Source organism: Bos taurus, chromosome 26, assembly GCF_002263795.3.
Source record: "Bos taurus isolate L1 Dominette 01449 registration number 42190680 breed Hereford chromosome 26, ARS-UCD2.0, whole genome shotgun sequence".
Lineage (NCBI taxonomy): Eukaryota > Metazoa > Chordata > Mammalia > Artiodactyla > Bovidae > Bos > Bos taurus.
The window spans coordinates 28,558,060-28,580,728 of record NC_037353.1 but is presented as its reverse complement, the minus strand read 5'-3'; positions in this window follow the sequence as shown (position 1 = coordinate 28,580,728).

Genomic DNA, 22,669 nt, shown 5'->3' with positions numbered 1-22,669 from the left:
CATTATTCTATTTTAACCTTTCTTTGTGGGCTCAATTTTCATTGATTTGTGTGATCATTATCCTAGGCTATTTTTCCACGTATTGTGTATTCCACAAGGGCAGAAACTATTCCAATCCTGTGTCTGATTGAATACCTGTCATTAATAATGTGTTCAGCGTATCCTTAATTGGCTGAGTGAATGAGAATATATAGCCTGCTCTTTTAATTTATTGCATTGTCGTACAGCATTTGCCTCCATGTGGATTTCTGGGTTGCTACAGTGACAAACTCTCATAAGTTACTTCCTGGGCTGGACTGAAACTGTTGTCACATTACATATCAATGAACTTTTTAACAGATGCTTTCAATCAATCATGCACTTTTCCCACCCTACAGAGAACTATCAGCTGATGAAGGATTTCAAAGCATGTGAACCTCCAGAATTTGATTACTCCGAATCTGAAAATGGTGGTCAAGAAAGTAAGTCGATCCACTTTTCAGCTGTAGCACTTTGCATCCAAACTGCTCCTAGTTAATCCATCCCAGTGTTGTGGCCTTTAAGCCTGAACTGCCTGGAACTGCTTGGCACTAAGTTTACAACATGAGGTAAGCTTTGTGGTTTACAGTTTAATATACTCCACACTAGCGGTGCTTTTTTTCCTTCAGCAGACATAAAGAATTTCCATGATTGAAGGTAAAAGTAGAGATTGTGTGCCTTTATTGCTTCTGTTGTTTGATCTATATGCTGTCAACTAAACACAAACATAATATTTTTTCAACCTTTTCTTAGATATGTTTTATTTTTTGCTTTTCTCCTCTTTGTCTACGAAGACAGGACAAAATAAAAAAGAAGCCCACTACCCTGCTGTTGTAGGCCCATTTCATATGTTGATATAAATAATGTGAACAGAAGTCATTTGTCAAAAATACATTTATTGGAACTAGAATTACTTTATGTGCAGAGATTGCTGGATTGGTTTGCCAGCTCTTACTAAATAATTAATCAAATCTTGATTTGCTAGAAATATAATACAAAAGGAACACATAATAAAATTAAACAATGTTCTTCTATCTTATAATAGTATTTTGAAGAAAATGTAATTACACCTCATTTCTATACTATTATGTAGAATTCAGTAATCAAATATGCACAGCCATAATTCAAACTAGACATAATAATCAGTGGTTATATTTTATGAATACTCTTAATTTCAAAACTGTTTCCAGTCAAACCCATCACCCCTTCCCAGGTTTCTCTCCTTCTGATGAAGACAAATAATAAAAAATAATCCTCTTTGATAAAGACAGAACCTTTGGTCTCCTCCTAATATAGCTCCAGGTACTGAAGAACCAAAAAGTTTTACTTACCTGTGAAGTGCTACATTAAGTAATATTTTATCCTGTGTTTCTGTAAAAACCACTGGAATCTCCCTCTAACCCAGCCATTGAAACTAAAATTCATTAGTCTTCCTGAAAATTAAAGAAAAAATATAAAGCATTTTCAAAAGTTATTATAATTCCTGCCACTGAGGAACATAACAAACTTTTATATTGATAGATTTATTACATTAATTTAAGAAATGGTGATGAATACATCCCCTTTGTAAAAACTCACTGGGAAATTTTCCTGGAACTTTCGTTCTGAGACCTACTTCTAAATCTCTTACATGTTGTTCAACTTTAAATCTTGTGAACTTTATAATTCACAAGCTAACAATATTTTCTCTTTTTTTGGTTATTGGGCAAATTTAAAGTCAAGCTATGGCCCATTTAGAATTTGAGCATGATCTTTCACCCATCTTGTGAATATTCACCACCCTTAGCTTGGGAGTAGATAGTTTCCTATCTTTGTTTTTGTTTGTTTTAAATTCTAGTATTCTTTCATATTACTTATGGAAATTAGAAATGTAAATCCCAAGGTATCTTATCTTACTATACACAGTCATTGTCTTTGAACTAGTTGTAAGAGTATTATATTTTTTATTCTATGTCCCATTTCAATTCTATCAAGTCTTTTTAGGGAAATTTATTTTTTGCTTGAGTTTGATGTTTCCATTTCATGATTTGTATTTTCCTGATTCCTTGGTAATTCTTAGTGCTTTTTGTTTGTTTGCTCACTTGTTTTGATTTAAAAATCATTTTCAGCGTGGTCTCTTGCATAATTTCTTTAGTTTTTCTGTAGATCTCATTTCTTATACTGTCTTCCTTTCAGATTCGCTTTAATTTTTTGTGTCTTTTGGCAGCTATGATTTTCATTGTCTAGCATGTTTTCTATAATTGAATAAATTTTTGTACTTTCATGGATGAGAAGGATATATCAGCTCAATATACCGTCTTAATTCAGTCTCCCTCAATCATCACTTTTTATTCTGCTGAAGGAGGGATCTTTCATTTGAGGATGTTTGTATATCCATTTCTAGACTGTCTATTCTGTTTGTGTTTATTGTTTCAACAATACCGGACTCTATGCTCTATGATCACCTTAGATTTATAGTAAGTCTTGAAATTGAATAGTTTGTCCTCCATCCTTGTTATTCTTCTTCTAGGTGTTTTGTTTGTTAGTTTGCTTTGTTTTCTGCCTTTCTGTCCAGATTTTAATAACAGTTTGTTGACATCTACAAAAGAGCTTGATGGGATGTTGATTGTGATTGAATTGAAGCCATAGACCAAGATGGGGATAATTGAAATTTTAACAACATTGAGTGTTACAATTTAATGACTATAGAATATCTCTCCACTTATTTAGCTCTTATTTGATTTCTTTACCAGAGTTTTATGGCTTCATAAATACTGATCCTAAAAATAGTGTGTTAAATTTATACTAAATATTTCACTTTGGATGCTAATATAAATGATATTGTGTGTTTTAATTTCAAGTTACAATTAAAGTGAAAGTGAAGTCACTCAGTCGTGCCCGACTCTTTGCGACCCCATGGATAGTAGCCTGCACCAGGCTCCTCCGTCCATGGGATTTTCAAGGCAAGAGTACTGGAGTGAGTTGCCATTTCCTTCTCCAGGGGATCTTCCCAACCCAGGATTGAACCCAAGTCTCTCACATTGTAGACAGACGCTTTACCATCTGAGTCAAGTTTTTGCTGATTTAAAAGCAATAGACTTTTTAATAGTAATCATCTGTCCTGTAGCCTTGCTATAAACTTTCATTAGTTGCAGGAACTATTCCTTGATTCTCAGGGATTTTCAAGATAGATAGTCATATCATCTACAGACAAGACCAGCTGGATTTTCTCATGTGGAATTTGCATATTGTTTATTTCCTTTTCTTGTCTCATGAATTAGTTAGGTCTTCCACCTACAATGTTCATCACAGGCAAAGAAGAGTACATCCTTACCTTGTCCCCAGCCAAGCATGCAGTTTGTAATCATTAAGTACAGTATTAGCTGAATGTTTCTATAAATGTTACTTACAAACTGAGGAAATTTCCCTCTATTGCTACCTTGTTTAGTATTTTTATCGTAAATGGATAAACTTTGTCAAACAGTTTTCTGCATCACATAATATCATTATATTTTTCTTCTTCAGCCAGTTGAAGTGATGACTAAATTGTGTTTGAAGTTTGAATAAGTCTTGTATAACTGGAATAAAGCACAATTGATCATAATGCATAATTATTTTAATACACTATTAGATGCAATTTGACAGTCTTTTGTTGAGATTTTGGCATATATGCTTAAGAGATTCTGGTTTGTAATTTTTCATGATGAGTAGGCATCATGGTCAACAAAAGAGTCTGTAAAGCAGTACTGGATGCAATCTCAAAAACGACAGAATGATCTCTGTTCGTTTCCAAGGAAAACCATTCAGTATCACAGTAATCCAAGTCTATGCCCCTCAGCTTGAACATCAGGAAGTTCACATATTGCTGAAGCCTGGCTTGGAGAATTTTGAGCATTACTTTACTAGCGTGTGAGATGAGTGCAATTGTGCTGTAGTCTGAGCATTCTTTGGCATTGCCTTTCTTTGGGATTGGAATGAAAACTGACCTTTTCCAGTCCTGTGGCCACTGCTGAGTTTTCCAAATTTGCTGGCATATTCAGTGCAGCACTTTCACAGCATCATCTTTCACGATTTGGAATAGCTCAACTGGAATTCCATCACCTCCACTAGCTTTGTTTGTAGTGATGCTTTCTAAGGCCCACTTGACTTCACATTCCAGGATGTCTGGCTCTAGGTGAGTGATCACACCATTGTGATAATCTTGGTCATGAAGATATTTTTTGTACAGTTCTTCTGTGTATTCTTGCCACCTCTTCTTAATATCTTCTGCTTCTTTTAGGTCCATACCATTTCTGTCCTTTATTGACATCCATACATAACTACTGCAAAAACCATAGCCTTGACTAGATGGACCTTTGTTGGCAATGTCTCTGCTTTTTAATATGCTGTCTAGGTTGGTCGTGGCTATTCTTTCAAGGAGTAACCATCTTTTAATTTCATGGCTACAGTCACCATCTGCAGTGATTTTGGAGCCCAAGATGTATAGTCTGTCACTGTTTCCATTGTTTCCCCATCTATTTGCCATGAAGTAATGGGACCGGATGCCGTGATCTTAGTTTTTTGCATGTTGAGTTTTAACCAAACTTTTTCACTTTCCTCTTTCACTTTCATCAAGAGTCTCTTTAGTTCCTCTTCATTTTCTGCCATAAGGATGGTGTCATATGCATATCTGAGATTATTGATATTTCTACCTGCAATCTTTATTCCAGCTTGTGCTTCATCCAGCCCAACATTTCACATGATGTATTCTGCATATACGTTAAATAAGCAGGGTAATAATATACAGACTTGATGTACTACTTTCCCAATTTGGAGACAGCCCATTGTTCCATGTCTGGTTCTAACTGTTGCTTCTTGACTTGCATACAGATTTCTCAGGAGGCAGATCAGGTGGTCTGGTATTTCCATGTCTTGACGAATTTTCCACAGTTTGCTGTGATCCACACAGTCAAAGGCTTTGGCATAGTCAATAAAGAAGTAGACGATTTTCTGAAACTTTCTTGCTTTTTCTATGATCCAGTGGATGTTGCCAATTTGATCTCTGGTTCTTCTGCTTTTTCTAAATCCAGCTTTAACATCTATATGTTTTGATTCATGTATTGCTGAAGCCTGGCTTGGAGAATTTTGAGCATTCCTTTGCTAGTGTGTGAGATAAGTGCAATTGTGCGGTAGTTTGAGCATTCTTTGGCATTGCCTTTCTTGGGATTGCAATGAAAACTAATGTTTTCCAGTCCTATGGCCACTGCTCAGTTTTCCAAATTTGCTGCTATATCTAGGGCAGCACTTTAACAGCATCCATCATCTTTTAAGATTCAGAATAGCTCACCTGGAATTCCATCACCTCTACTAGCTTTGTTCCTAATGATGCTTCCTAAGACCCATTTGATTTCACATCCCCAGATGTCTGGCTCTAGGTGAGTGATCACACCATTGTGGTTATCTGGGTCATGAAGATCTTTTATGTATAGTCCTTCTGTGTATTCTTGCCACCTCTTCTTGATATCTTATGCTTCTGTTAGGTCCATGCCATTTCTGTCCTTTATCAAGCCCATCTTTGCATGAAATGTTCCCTTGGTATCTCTAATTTTCTTGAAGAGATCTCTAGTCTTTCCCCATTCTATTGTTTTCCTCTATTTTTTTTTTTTTGGACTGATCACTTAGAAAGGCTTTCATATCTCTTCTTGCTATTCTTTTTTACTCTGCATTCAGATGGATATATCTTTCCTTTTTTCCTTTGCCTTCATTTCTCTTCTTTTTTCAGCTATTTGTAAGGCTTTCTCAGACAACCATTTGCCTTTTCTCCTAATAATAAATTTTAGGAGAAAATAGTTTTCTCAAAATATACAGAGTGATAATGTTATGGAAGAACAAAAGAAGGAAAAATTTCATATGTTTGTGAAAGATTTAGGCAGAAAGCATTGGTGGAAAAGGAAGTATTTGAGATGGTCACTAGTAGTTGGGATATCCTCTTTAAATGTCATCCTTGGATAGGAAAATCTGGAAAAAAAAAAAAAAAAAAGGTGGAGAGGTCAGAAAACTTCCCACACAGGTAGAAGTCTTGTTTAACTGGGACATAGAATATTTACTGAGGAGCAGGAGAACTAAATTTGGGAAGGTAAATTGGCATCTGGTCAAGAATGGCTTTTGCTTAGAATCAGGTAACAGGGAACCATTAAATGTTTGAAAAGGTGGAGACTCACATCATCTCTAATAAAAAAAATAAAATAAACCAGGTAGTCAGATAAAGTCATTAACACAGTTTTACTTATGAAGCATTTAAGAAGTAATCATTATTCCTGCTGTGGGAAATCAATTCCCCTACCCTTAGAAGTTTCTACTTTGTATTGTATCAGCATGTGGTACGTTGAGGTGGATGTAATACTGAATATGGGGCTCCCTCCTAAAACCTGGTAGATCATAGGAGTAAAATAATAAGTAAATGTTGACTTCGGAGTTTTGATTTTGTGCCTCACATAACAGGAAAAGACTTCGGTGTTTCTGTTATTCTGGGGGGCAGTTTTGGCAAGTGAAGTTACTTGAGGTGAGAGTCTTTCATCTGTGTTGTCATCCTGAATGTGCTTTGAGGATTGGTAGAAAATCACATAGTGTCTTCAGGCAAAAACAAGAAGGCTATGCTGGGATACTTTGTATGACTGTCTAGCTTTTCCCCCAAACTTCCTGGAAGACTTCTAGCAATAATGCATTAAAAAAAAATCTGTCATGTAAATTTAATTTGCTAAAAAGCTTATGAATAAATAACCAAAACCACAGTCTAATCAGTATTTTAAACTTGCATAATTATGTATGCTAGCTTGAAGGAGAGGATGGAGAGCTGACTGAATGCCTTTGACCTCGTGCCCTTCACTATCCACACACCTTCCTCCCTTCCTTGAGGCTTCAATTTATAAAAAATGTTTACATCACCTTTGAAGGCAGAGAGACCTTTGAAGTCTGGGATCCCCAAAGGTTAGGATTGACATGTTGATTTAGCACCTGGATGTCCATATTCCTTTTTTTTTTTTTTTCCATCTAAAACACTGCCAGAAAGGCTTTCCTAGGGAAGAATTTCTAATAGCTAAGCCCTTTGAGTAACAGATGACATCTAGGGTTCTTTTAGAGTTATGTAGCTGGACTTCTATTTCTACCCTGGTTCATGAGGGAGAAAGCCATATTTCATATTTTACCTTGCTGGAGATTAGAATAGACGAGAGATACTGAGAAAGAGGGACAGAGTGCACTGAGTAATAATCATTATGGAGGAAGGGAGTGTGAAAGTACATGCAGGAGTTGTAAGAAGTTAAGAGATGCTTGGAATATAAGAAATCAGGCTGACAAGGAAGTTAGGGAGGGTACCCAAGATAGCAGCCCCTATCATATCTCAAACTGCAGAATTTCCTCTGTGATTGATCTGGTTACTGCCTTCAGCCAAAAACAGAAGGTTTCCTTGCCCCCTCAAGAGTAGCAGATTCAACAAGTACATATCCATCACTATTGTTTACAAAGTACATGTTACATACTAGGATCTCAGGATCTCTATTATCTCAATGATGCTATTATCAATCATGTTGAAAGAAAGGGAAACTGAGCCTTGGTGTTTGAATCCAGATATATATTAACAGAAATGTCTCAATTCTTGGTGAGATAGTGTAAGATATAATTATTGGGTTACTTTTGAAGGAATTGGAACCTTAGAAGCACTTCCTCATCTTTGTAGAGTGCTTTCTGTGGAAGAAAGTGAGGACAGGCATTCCAGGGCTATATTTTATCCTGTCAAAGAGAGCCTTTGGCTTCCCATCAAGTGTGAGTACCTGTACAATTAACCGAGGCATTATTGAGGTGAACTCTGGCTTGGAAACTTAGAAATATGCTTTTGAAAGCAATTGTAGGAAAGGAAGGGCTAAAAAAGTCAGCATTTTTGAAGCAAAAAGAAAAAGGTTTATAAAGAGAACTCTATTAAAGTCATCAGCTTTCCCTTGCTTAAGGTCAAAAATGTACAGTATGCTGGAATACTATTATATCTCAAATGAGTTCCAACAATCATCTGTTTCCTTGCTCTTGTCAGGTCTCTGCCTGAGGTCTTTCTATTTGATCACTGTTGTGTTAATGACTGAAAACCAGAGAATAGGCTATGATATCTACAAATAGTGAGGGGGGAGCAGTAATATGTGGTTGGACATTATTTTACATCATGGAAGTCCGTCTGCTATAGAAAATATTGACTTATAGTTGAAGGCTAAGAAATTTGTCAGGAAAGTAAACTCAAGCACAAAAGAAGCGCAAAAGTCTTAGTTAAAGGGGTATATGGAGTTCTTTCTCCAGTGTGTGTTTGGCAACATCATTGAGATCAAAGTTCTGATTTCCAGAAGATTACTCTTCAAGGCAAATTAGTCTCTGTCATTTCCATAATGCATCAAGGTCGGAAAATAGCTTTTTAAATCACTTAATGAAATGAACACATGGATAGAATTTGAATCTTATCAAAGATAGAGACTTCAGTCAAAATATGCATGCCTAGTTCTAGACAGGTATATAATCTATTTTAAAACTTCCTTAGGACAAGTACATAGGGCTTTCTTGGTGATTCAGATGGTAAAGAATATGCCTGCAATGCAGCATACAGAGCAAGCATTTAATAACTATAAATACACGAAAGAATGGAAATAAGGGAAGGAGGGAGGTAATGAATAGTCAAGTGTCAGGATTTATAAGCATATTCTGTAACTTAGAGCAACCATTGTGCATCAGAATTTTGATCAATGAAATGTAATAGTTTGGGGAGGCATCATCCTTGGGTCTATGAGGTTAGTTCTATAAAGGATTTCAGTAATCACCTACTCTGTATAATATTTATAGTAAGAAATTTGAGGGTCAGAGAAATGTAATAATTAACTAAAGTTGTAACTCTGGTCAGTGTCAAGGCTAGGATGAAAATTCAGATTTTCCGATATTCTCTTTGGTCAACATTTGGACTCTATTTAAAATCCAGTGTCAAGGTCAATCAACTTTTAATTTTATTTGCGTTTCTTTCTGCTTTACTCACATTATGCATTATCTAATAGTGTTGACTTTTGCAAATATGTATTGAGTCCCTGTTGAATGCCAAATACTACTCAGGACTAGGATTCAGCAATGAATGAAGCAAGTGTAGTCTGATTTCCTGTCTAATGGAAGCCAGATATTAAACAAATATTTATAAGTGTATAAATCCAGGTGTTAGAAATCTGGAGCCTGGTAGGATCCTTGTCAAAGAAGTCTTTATTATTTCTACTTTGCAAGTAGGAAAGTATTGATAACAATCCTCCAGGCTCTAATACACAGCTCAGCCCAAAAGAAGACAAGATACACCAGCTGAGGACAGTGAACTTCCATACATACTGGAGTCCACTTAAGGACATAGTCCTTTCAATTGCCTTCAGGAGAATCCATGTGTTTCCTACTTTGTGCTACCAGGCGGAGACGATTGTTCTCCAGTAGCAACCCCAGGCCTCCAATTAGGCTTTGAGAGCAGTGAGCCAGGAGAACTCAAGACTAAGATGTCATTATGTTGATAGACTGTTCCCCATGCCCAACACTTCTTGTGGAAGGAGATGATTCTGTACTACCTAGCTCCAAGAGCTTAATGGTCACTTGCCTGCAACCTCAAAAAACTCCCCTTTAATTACATTTTTAAAAGATGTGTATCCTCTGATACAAAATAATCAGCACAGTATTGGGTAACATATTCAATATGTGTGGTTCAGGTTCAGTGAAGTGAAACAGTTCCATAGGAATGTCTTCCATTTGCTTGAGAGAGTCTACCTAAAACCGTGTGATAACTCCTTTATCTATTTCCAGATATTATTCCAATTCTTTTAAAGTATTTTGCCAATCTTCTTAATTGCTTATTTGACAAGTTACCTGTGATTGGGAGTCCCATACATGAATTGAAGGCTTTATTTTTCCAGATACCTAAAATGTATTCAGTCCTTAAAAGAGGTAGTGTAATAAATAGATTTTTATATATCCTTACACTTAATATTCCCAGAAACTCCATGACAGAAGTACTGTTATTATCCCTATTTTAGAGAAGAGGAAATTGAGGCTTAGAAAATTGAGATGTTTGTCCCAGAGCCACACTGAATAATCAGGAACATTGGGATTTAGCCCTGGGCAGTATCCTTCCAGAGCCTGTTCTTAGCTACTGAGTCCTTGATCCCTCTTTGAAAGTTCTAGGCACCCAGGGGCTTGTATTTATTTTTATTGCTGCTGTAAAAAAAAAAAAAAAAAAAAAAACTAACATTATGGCTTTAAGCAACACAGATTTATAACCTAATAATTTTAAAGATCAGAATCCAAAACTAGTCTTGTTGGGCTAAAGTCAGGGTGTTGGCAGGACTATGTTCCCTATGGAAGTTTTGATGGAGAGTCTATTTCTCAAAGCTTTTAGAGGCTGCCTATATCCCCTGGCTTGTGGCCCCTTTGATTTTCAAAGCTAACAATGGGCAACCCAGTCTTTCTCATGTAACATCACTCTAACACTTTTGCCTCCCTTTCCCACATTTTTTTTCATTTTAATTGGCAGAACTGGGAAATAGAAGTAGTATATTTTTGTGGTATACAAAGTGGCATTTTTATACATGTATATGTTATGAAATAATTACCACAATCAAGTAGATTAACATATCTATCAACCCATATAGTTATACTGTGCCTCCACATGTGAACGATGAGAATATTTAACAGACTAAGTGGGATGTTTACTTTTAAAAGGAGTTCTGAGGCTCTAACTCAGACCAGTCTTGGGGAGGAGAAACAGAGCAAGAATTATCATTGAAAATAATTCTCCAAGTGGTTTTTATGCTGATGGTTCACAGGCTACACTTTGAGAAACAGAGAAACACTCTCAACCTTCTCCGTATTTAGGGACCCTCACGATTACATGAAGTCCACCTAGATACTCCAGGATAATGTCCTCATCTCAAATCCATAGCTCGGATGGTAAAATGTCTGCCTGCAATGTGGGAGACCTGTGTTCGATCCTAGGGTTGGAAAGATTCCCTGGAGAAGGAAATGGCAACCCACTCCAGTACTCTTGAATGGAAAATTCCATTGATGGAGGAGCCTGGTAGGCTACAGTCTGTGGGATTGCAAAAAGTCGGACACAACTGAGCAACTTCACTGGCACTAGTGACCTTAATCCATTTGCAACCTTAATTTCTCTTTGCCAGGGAGTTGAACACATTCACAGGTTCAAGGGACTCTGACATGAACACCTTGGTTGTTATTCTGCTATTCTGTTATTCTGTTATTTCTAGGTTCAAGACCTAGAAATACTTCAGTGATCAGTTTGCACCTCCTGGGAAACCCCTGGTTCTGAAGACATAGAACATAGAAAAACTTTTCCTGGGGAAAATGTTGGTGTTACTTGAATTCTTTATTTAAAGTAACTGGCCCCTAAAATACAATGAGGCAGTACTCCTTTTTCCCTAAAGTGAAGTGAAGGTCGGGATGAGAGAAGCCAGTATAATATAAAAATGAATAATTAAAAAAAATGTAGATGGCAGCAGAGGGGATTTATCCCTCTCCTCTTCAATTCTGCCATGTTCCCTGGTGGCTAAGATGGTAAAGTGTCCACCTGTAATGCAGGATACCTGGGTTCGATCCCTGGGTCAGGAAGATTCTCTGCAGAAGGAAATGATAACCCTCTCTAGTATTCTTGCCTGGGAAATCCCATGGACAGAGGAGCCTTGTGGGCTACAGTCCATAGGGTTGTGAAAGAGTAGGACACAACTGAACGACCGAGCACATGGCTATGTGTACAGCACCAGTGCCCTTCACACAGCAGATTTCCTGCCCTGGAAACTATTTGCTGAAAATTCATGGAGGTTAAGCAAGTCCCCAGGGCTACAAGTTTTCTGCAAACTCTGTTAGTTATATTTACTTGGAGGAGAATGACAAACAAATATCCCCTGGAGAACCCAACCTTCTTGCCATTTAGAAAGACAGATGTTTCTGGATAGTAGTTTCACACTCAGACCTTTTTGATCTGAGGCAGTAAAAAGCTTGAAAAGTGCCAGAGCATCCTGCACCACAAACTCCTCCAGAGCTGCTAACCCTACGAGACAATAAGAGCTGTGAGGATCAGAACGCCCATTTCCCTGCAAGATTGACATAATGCCATCTTAGGGATGCCCTGTCCATTTAACCCTGTTCATTCCAGAAAGTGCCCCAGTGCTTTCCATGACTTCCTCTAACCTTGAAAACTTATGATTTTGTATTTTTATTCATATATATAATATGACTATAGAGAGAAAGAGACAAAAACACAAAGAGACTGAAAGAGACAGAGAGTTCTTAAGATAGGCCAGATCCTGTGCTACAATCTTGTTATAGGGAGTCTCACTTAATATTCATTATAATTCTATGAGGAATGTTGTACTTGTATCCTCCATTTTAAAGATATGAAAACTGAGGCTCCCAAAATATAAATAACTTGGCCGATGTCACAGAGATATGATGCATACAACTATGTCCATACATTTGCTCTTTTTAAACTGCTGCCTAATTTGGGCAAGATTTCTCAATACAGACAATGACTTAATGGTACATTTGAAAGTTAAATAGGTAGCTTTTGTTAATTATGCCTGGACAAGAGGCACTGGAACCGTCCCAAGCAAAACAGGACATGTTGTCATTGTACTCAGATATGACTCTTTTAACCATACTCTGCATTAATGTCAGGCTTTACGAGGTATGAAACTTTTCTTATATAGTCTCTCCTCTGACTTTCTCAACAACCTTCAGAGGAAGATGAAACACTAGGTTCAAAATGCTTAAGAGATATTCAGGTTGTTGTAGGCCCAGAGAAGGACTGAGTGGAGTGCTTTGCTGACTGCATCAAACTAACTGTCTGAAACAACCTGCTTGGAGGGACATTTCCCCCATAGGTGACCAAAGGTAGAAATTCCAGGTCTTGCAGTAAGTTTGTGCGGAACAGGGGGCATCTTTGGTACTCTTTCAGTGGCAACACCAAGGCTACCTGCCTCCTTCTAGCTAAAAGCAGACCTCTCTTTAAGTCATCCTGACACCCAGAGTCATGACAAAGTGGGCTTGCATCTCCAGCTTTGCCATACCCAGGAGATTTGGGGAAGAGGAATTCATCTTCCTATGAAAAAGCCTCTATTTGAAATTTGCAATTTCCTTTAATTTCACATTGCAAGTAAAGTTTTATATGTTTTATATATATATATATATATATAAAATGTGTGTAATGTTTATATATATATCATATATATAATATATATAATTATATATAATATAATATATAAATTATATAATCAATATTATATAATCTCTATATATTATATAATCAATACTACATAATAATATAATATATAATATATAATTATATAATTGACGCATTATATATTATTAATATGTATAATATATAATTATATATGTTTATACATATTATTATAGATAAACATCATACATTTATACATATATAAACATATAAAACTTTACTTGTAATGTGAAATTAAAGGAAATTGCAAATTTCAAATAAAGGCTTCTTCATAGGAAGATGTATTATACACATATATATATTATATTATGTGTATAAGGAGAAGGAAATGGCAACCCATTCCTGTATTCTTGCCTGGAAAATCCCATGGGCGGAGGGGCCTGGTAGGGCTACGGTCCATGGGGTCTCAAAGAGTTGGACACTACTGAGTGACTTCACTTTCACTTTCACTTCACTTTATGTGTATAATATATACATATATGTGTACATATATTGTACATAATAATAATATATTGGACCTCTCTTTAAGTCATAATAATATATTGGACCTCTCTTTAAGTCATCCTGACACCCAGAGTCATGACAAAGTGGGCTTGCATCTCCAGCTTTGCCATACCCAGGAGATTTGGGGAAGAGGAATTCGTCTTCCTATGAAGAAGCATCTATTTGAAATTTGCAATTTCCTTTAATTTCACATACAAGTAAAGCTTTATATGTTTATATATATTTTTATATATATATAATGTGTATATTGTTTATATATATCACACATATAATATATATTATATATAATATATATAAGTATTATATATAGTACATATAACTATATATATGTACTATATCTATTATATAATTATATATTATTGATATATTATATATAATTATATATATGATATATGTGTTCATATATATATAATTATATATAAACATTATACACATTATATATATATAAACATATAAAGCTTTAGTTGTAATATAAAATTAAAGGAAATTGTAAATTTCAAATAGACACTTCTTCACAGGAAGATGTATTATACACATATATATATTATGTGTATAAGGAGAAGGAAATGGCAACCCACTCCAGTATACTTGCCTGGAAAATCCTGGCAGTGCTACAGTCCATGGGGTCTCAAAGAGTCAGACACGACTGAGTGACTTCACTTCCACTTTACTTTATGTGTATAATATATATATACACACATGTTTATATATATATTATATGTATATGTATTATACATAATATGTGTGTTTGTATATATGTACATAATATAATGTATTATATTAATATAATATAATATGTGTATATATATGTATATATACATAATATATATATATACACCAAGGCTATATGTATATTATATGTATATTATGTATATTGTATGTATGTTATATGTTATATGTATATCTTATATGCTATATGTATATGTTATATTCTGTATGTATATGCTTTGTGTATATTATATGTATATATATAATAGATATATACCAAGGCTATATGTATATATAATATATATACACATAATATATATATACTAAGGCTACCTGCCTTCACATCTTCATGTATAATTAATTATATATAATTTAAAAAGCTGTATTATATGCTCCTATTGTTATAAAATTTTTCAATCTATGTACACATGCATTCATTCATCTATCCATTCCTTCTGAACATAGCTAGAATAATTTTTATCAAACCAAAATAATGGTATTTTCCTCTTGGTTGGGAAAGGCTATTTTGAGTACTTTCTTCTGCTTAATTTTTTACTTTTCTGCATAGCTTAAAATTTCACAGTGAACATATTAACTTTTTAAAGATGTAAAATTTTTTAAAGGCAAGACATAAGATTGGTTTCAAAGGCAAAAATTAATTAATGAAGAATTTCTATTATGCTCCCTATGTGGGTTTCCACAGTATGAAACCCTAACTAAATTTATTTTCTGCTTAAGGTATGATAACTTGGTGTTGGGCTTTCTGGGTCACTCAGTGAAAGAATCTGCCTAACAATGCAGGAAACATGAGTTCAATCCCTGGGCCAGAGAGATCCCTTGGATGGAAATGGCAACACATTCCAGTATTCTTGCCTGGAAAAACCCCATAGACAGAAGAGCTTGGTGTGCTACAGTCCATGGGGTCACAAAGAATTGGACACTACTTAGCAACTGAACAATAACAACTTGGGATTACTATAAAAATTTTCTCTTTGCCAAGATTTATATTAGTTGAAGTCTATTGTCCCATCAAAATTGCTAGCAACAAGTTTCTCTCTAAATTGTCCTTATTTGAAAAATAAATATATGGTCCCTGTAGTAGGTTGGGTTCTTCTGGAGATGGACTCTGATAAAAAGTGTGATGTGCAAGATATTTACATGGAAGTGCATTTGTAATCACCACCTTTGGAAAAAAGAGGAAGACACAGAAATAGGCAGAAACTAAGCTGAAGTAGCCTGGCTAAACCCATGGGGAACACTGGAGCTAAAGTGGTCCTTCAGAGTCATCCAAGGGACTGAGACGCACTGACAAGTTTTTGGATATAGGCCACCTTGAAAGGGGCGTGACTTGAGTGGAGCAAGTATCTCCTGCTGAAGGAATTACTGAAGAGTCCCTCTGCTGATAGCAGTTGGACAACACAATCTTCATTAAGGGGAGATCTGGGTGGCACCTTAGCATTGTTCTGCTCTAACTGAAGTATAGCTTTATGGGGTCCAAGCACCTCTCTGGGCACCAAATTAGTTATCCCATTTCATTTCTATGGAGAGAAGAGTTGTCTCTAAAACTAGCTACCTAATGAGAAGGGATCCCCACAGACCCAAGTAGAAGTGAGATACTTTTCCTAATGGTTCTCAGGATATGTGTGGTCATAGTGGTGAATAAAAGTCACTTAAGTTGTATCAGGCTCCTTTGTTGTAAATTCCTCAGTAATTATGCCTTGTAATTGCACGAAAAGGACAAAGACTTTCTCTGAAGTCCTCCCAGCCTAAGACTTTCTCTGCTTGGAAAGAACAGTCAAGGTTCCACGTCTTCAGTCCTTTCTCTGGGGAGGTTAATGTTTTTTAACACACACACAACAAATACCATCAGCACCAATAAATATATCAACATCAATTAAAGAGTAGATTAATGTTACCCTGGTTGCCTTTGAGGTTCAGGACTCTAGAAGGTGTTTTCTATCTCTTTCAAATTCACAGTTTCCTTGTTTGAGAGATTTTCAGTTAGATTCAAGGAGATCTCAGATTATGGGAAGGATTCTTTCAGACTATCCTATTTTAGGTCTTTTATTAAAAGATGTGCCTGGATTTTTCTTTTCTTTCTTTATATTCTACATTTTCCCCCCTCTCCTTCTGAATTTATTCAGTTGTTAATAAAAATAAATACTCTGGCCAATAACCCTAAAAGTAGATAGTAGTATCACATCCACTTTAAATATGAAGACTCTTAGACTCAAATATGTTAAGTAACCTGCCCAAAGGTTTTTCACCCTGAGATGGAGCTGCAGGGTCCAGAGCTCATTCCCTTCACCATGAAGACTCTGTCCTGTGATTAGAGAGTCACTATTTAAAAATGGGTAACCTTGCAGAGTGGAAGCTCTCCCTGCCTATACTGTTTCACTGACACTTGGAAAATCGCTGATTCAACTTGTAGAGAAAGAGTGATTGAAATGTGAATGTGTTAAAGGAGGTTTTTGAAGGACCCAGGTTCATTTTGGGTACTGGCAATGTGTGGGGCATCCAACTCAAAATAATTAATATTGTGGTAATAATCAGTTCTTTTCAGGGTGTTTTGTGCAGTGGTTAAAACAGGGTTCAGGGAAATATGCATTATTTAGCAAGGAATCATTAGAGCTTTAGAGAAAAATGAACCATTATTTGTCTTTCATTTCAGTTTTTTTCCTCGGGCTCCTAATTTGGACCCAGGATTTTCTCATTAATGGTATAAATGGGATTAATGACTTCATCCCAGCAGAGAACATAAAGTACTTAAGAACTCCAGCCACATGACACATTATTGTAGTAGCAAATGGTGAGGTATTTAGCATTTATATTGTACTTTATTTGCAATGTGCCTATTCTGATCCCATACTCACACACACATTATAACCCTAATGATTACTTTGTGCTTTTCTATTTGTTATGCTTGTATGTATTTGTAGCCGTTTAAATATATAATATTAAGCAAAATTAATGCTCATGAAAGCCTGCAGCTGCCTGCCCTGTGTGGTCTGATGATTCATTTATTCATTGAGCCTTTGTTTCCCCTGCTGAGGATTTTAACCCAAGACTTCCGACCATCTGGGTGGGCTGTTTGGGGTCAGGGACTCTAGATTAGTCATCTTCTGTTGGTGGAGACTTGAATGATGCCCTAGGGTTATTTGGTTCACTGAGGGGCTTCTATTTAGGGCAGCTTCTCCACTGAGAGTTCTCTGGCTGCAAATTCTATAGCCTCTTATCCCTTTAAATAGTCACAGACCTTTCTTGGATGCCCAAGTTTTAACTGACCAACTCCTAGATGATAGCCATCTAGGGAAATGCAGAGTAGATTATGGTGCTTTTGCATACCTTTCCATTGAAAACCTTTCATGACTCCTCCAGTTTCTGTGTTTAAGTGGTGATGATGATGATGATGATATAATAATACTGACAGCAGTAATAGTAATAGAATAATAAATATGACTCAGGAAGTTATGTGAGTACTCTACATATACTATCTTCTTTGCTCCTCAGAAAAACTTTTGGGTTAATTGCTAATATTATTTCAATTTTAGAGAGGTGGGAGATGAAATTTGGAAAGTTCAGTTGACTTGCCTGTTGTCCCATGTCTAGGAAATCTTATTCTAGTATTTAGACCCAAGCAAAATGGACTCCAAAGCAACTAACTATGGACTTTTAATTCCACCTCAAATCACTTGAGTCTCACAATCAAAAAGAGGATTTTATGCTGGTCGTTGAAAACAGGCAGTGCCATCTATGATCCAGTTTGTGCACTCAGATTGTTCTGATACTTATGATTAAAAGTCAAGACATTATCCTTAAGGAAACATTTCTCTTGTCTCTCCATTTCATTTTTCCTTCCTCATTTTTTTTTCTTTTAAGAGTAATTGCCACTTTCTCATTATTGTGCTTTTCGTGTTCAGTTTAGAATTCAGAGTTTATAATTCATCTCTTTATGCCCCCTATTTTACTAGGATTTAAGTGTCTTGGGAGTGTTGCTATCTAATTACCTGCTTATGAAATAAGACACTGTCAAGTGGCAAGTGGTCTCATATTTTTGTATAAAGAATGTGAATTTCATTGACATTTGGAAATTGCAACCTCTTGTTTATTTGTCTTTCCTCTACCCTCTTACCTCTGGCTGCTCTAGGTCTCCTAAGCAACTCCCCTGTTGTCAGGAGGTGACCTGGGGTATAGTTTTATACCTGGGTCATAACTTAGTAGGTTAAGTCTGTCAGGGGAATTGACATTAATATGACTGCATGTCATACAATGATGTAAGAAGGGTGGTGTTTGAATTAAAGAAATGTTTCTCTAGTGGTAAAATTTTAAGTAAATTGAAGTGACAATATATATATATTTTTTAATGTGCTTGCTGGTTTTCAGACAAGGTAATAAACTCTCTCCACAGTATCTCAAACTCTGATCTGTTTGCTTCTACATACTGCACCTAGGATCTAACCACTGAGGTCTACCTGCATAGAAGGCCATGTTGACAGGAAAGTCTCCCATGTGATGATTAGCCAGAAGTACCACACCTTCTGCCTACAGCCAAAGATGGCTCTGAGAGAACTGGCCCTCACTCTCAAGGGTAACATTTTCCTCCCATTAGGTGAGAATTTACCTGGCTTCTAGAGATGAGGTGGCAGAGGTGAGGCTATTGCTGAGGGAGCAGTTTTCTGTCCCAGAATCTGCAGGTGCATCTCCTCTGTGGGCAGAGTTAACTTTTCCCTTCAATTCTAGTAGAAGACCAGTGTGTACTTTGTGAGGGAAGACCTCTTTTTGAGCACTTACTGTGTACTAGACTTATGGAAAATTCATTACTTTTTAACCTGTGTAGTGGTTGCTGAAACACTGCTTTATAAGGTGGACAGATGGAAAGACACATGAAAAGAACTGACTTTGCAGAAACTGCCCTTCTTGGCTTTCCTGTTGCTTTCATTGCCCAAGGGCAGGATTTAGATAGAAGACTCCTGAACGTCTCCACTCTAGAATGCTTCTACACACACAGCTTGGAGTTGCCAACTTTAGAATAAATGTTTTGCCCCTACCTTTTCTCTCAAAGGATACTTCTTAATTCTCAGCATGGACTTGGAGGTCCCTTTTTAGTATTAATTACTGTCCTTTTTAATCTGGAAGTAAGAGTATCTCATGGCTCTGAGTTCTATTTACTATCACACCCACCCCATGGGGAAAAAAAAATCAAAAGAGAATATGGTATGGTTGAGTAGTGTCCTTGCTGTCTGAGATTTTGTGTCACAAGCCTGTTTTATAGTGTTGACCCCTGTAAATGCCAGTTGGAAAAGTCCTTGTCACTTTTAGAGCTGTTGCAACTCAGGATCTCAGACAGCTACCATTTGTAGCATCAAATCAGCGTGAATAAGTTGCTCAGATATAAAGTCTGTTGAGACCCAGGGAAAGATCATCCAAAGAGCCTGAAGATTAACCAGAGTTCCTGTCTCAATAGGAAGTGAATAAAAAATGTCTGTGAGTGAAAGTGTCAGCATGTTGAATTTCATAAATCTGTTAGCAACTTAACACTGCGTGTACATGACAGACAGCAAATCATTTTTTCATCTAATTTGAATTGTTTATTCCGTGTTATAGATAAACTACTTCCTAGCTGGTAGTCACACTTATAGGGGACATGGATGCATTTTATTTTCATTTTAACCTGCTTCTGATTCAGTGGTTCATGTGACAAGTGACCAAGCGACCGATTAAGAAAATAATCTGTAATAGGTGAGTGTGAATCACTTTTGACGGTGTCCAATGAGACATAATTGGTGATATTGACAACCCTTTGAATTGCATTGATTTTCCAATCCAGCTGAAAACCTTTTGTATTTTCACCTGTGTTGCTCCTCTTTCTTATAAAACAATTTGTACAGAGGGAAAAAAAAAAAAAAAAACACAGGTGCAGGTTCCACACACTTGTCTATGCTGTCTTCCTGAAGGAAATGTATTTGGATATATGCCATCTGTAAAGACATCAGAATAGTGATGAGCTAAGTGTTACTGACTTTGCAAGTCCTCCATATACTGTCGTGCAGGTTGTTCATTACACAAGTGCACCCAGTCAGGGAGAAAACGAGCATCTGGAGTCCTGACTATACTTTATTTGCCAACTTAGCCACCCAAAAGAAAGGGCCCCTTTTTCTAATTTATTCAAAAATACCAACTTCTGAGCAAACAGAAGTGCCAGGAACAGACTAGACATTCTATAGACTGTGTACAAAGCTCATACAAAGTATTTATTCATTTACTCGCACCAGCAATATGGGAAGTGAAGCTCAGAGAAATGACACAACTACCTGGAATCTCATGGCTGGTAGGTGGACATGTTGGATTTTGGTTCCCTGTCTATGCCATTGTAGAGCTCTGGGCTGATTCCAGTGGGTCCTAAGTCCTATACTGACCTCAGAAATGGTTTCCTAGGGGAAAGTCCTGTGTCATGCCCGAGATAAAATCGATAAAAGGTAACATTTCTGCGACTGCCCCAGCCAGTTATAGAATCTTTTATTTTTCTTATTTCCCCAAATCACTCTCACAGCATCAACCGCTATGCTGCTGCTGCTGCTGCTAAATTGCTCCAGTCGTGTCTGACTCTGTGCGACCCCATAGACGGCAGCCCACCAGGCTCCCCCATCCCTGGGATTCTCCAGGCAAGAACACTGGAGTGGGTTGCCATTTCCTTCTCCAATGCATGAAAGTAAAAAGTGAAACTGAAGTTGCTCAGTCGTGTCTGACTCTTAGCGACCCCATGCACTGCAGCCTACCAGGCTCCTCTGTCCATGGGATTTTCCAGGCAAAATACAGGAGTGGGTTGCCATTGCCTTCTCCACAACCGCTATGCATCGACTCTTAAAAAAAAAGTTTACCCTCGAACTTTCAGAAGGAACACAGGGCTCTTTTCTAGTCAAGAATCATTTTGTGGCAAGAAAAACTAAAATGTTCAAATACAGAGAGAGAAAGAACCACGATAATGTCTCAAGGGAATAGAAGAAAAGCTGAATGCTAAAGACCTGAATTTATCTCCTTGTGGTTTCTATGGATCTCTTCCCTCACATATTCCTTTTTGTTTCCCTCATCTGCTTCCTTTGGTCACTGCTGCTGCTGCTAAGTCACATCAGTCATGTCCAACTCTGTATGACCCCATAGACAGCAGCCCACCAGGCTCCCCCGTCCCTGGGATTCTCCAGGCAAGAACACTGGAGTGGGTTGCCATTTCCTTCTTCCTTTGGTCACTAATTCTTCATAAATATATGTGCACATCTTCTAATACTGTGAGCCTGATCTTGACTCTGCAGCTACTCCCACATCCACAGCTTGAAATTTAATTGAGTACCCTGATTCAAATTTCCAACCTTGGGCATCCCATTGGCTTAATTTGTTTCCATTTTTTCCATCCTACTCAGGCATCTTCTCCTATTATGTTTGGTGGACCTGGTTTCTGTAGAGATTTTACTGGGAGAAAGGATTTAAGATTGGGTTTAGTGTGCTTCAAGGTGCCAAGGGTGGGGAGTGCCCATGTCAATGGGCATAGATTGGTGGTTTCCTGAAATAAATTTTATGTACTTTCTAGATTCTTGAACTGATCTTACACTTAGGAAGGATCTTTAACAGATCCAATTCATGGCAAAGGCTATAATAGTTAAAGTATTACTTCAAGTATAATGTTTGATGTGATAAAAGAATAAATACTGATGAGTCTTAGAGTAAGAATGAAGAGAATAGAGGGGCTGTTAGATTTAGGGGGATTCTGGTCATCTGTCTTTTCATTTTGGTTGCCCATACTAATTGTTGTTTTTCAGTGGCTAAGTCATGTCCAACTCTTTGGGACTCCCTGAACTATATCATGCCAGGCTCCTGTATCTTCCACTATCTCCCAGAGTTTGCTCAAATTTATGTCCATTGAGTTGTACTACCCCTTTAAATACTCTAGTCCCATTTATGACTGGTGGCTTGGAACTAATAGTGCCCTCAGTCATCTGCATATTACATCTGATATGATGCTAAGCTCTGCTTCTGACCCTCTGCTTAACTTCCGGTTCCCTTAGTTAAGATGTCTCTAGCTTCACTGGAGTAACCTGTTTAAATTTCAGTTCTTGACTAGCCTCCTTGGACCAGCCATCAATTTTCAGACGACCTTCTTGGCACACCCTTAAGATGCAGCTTCTC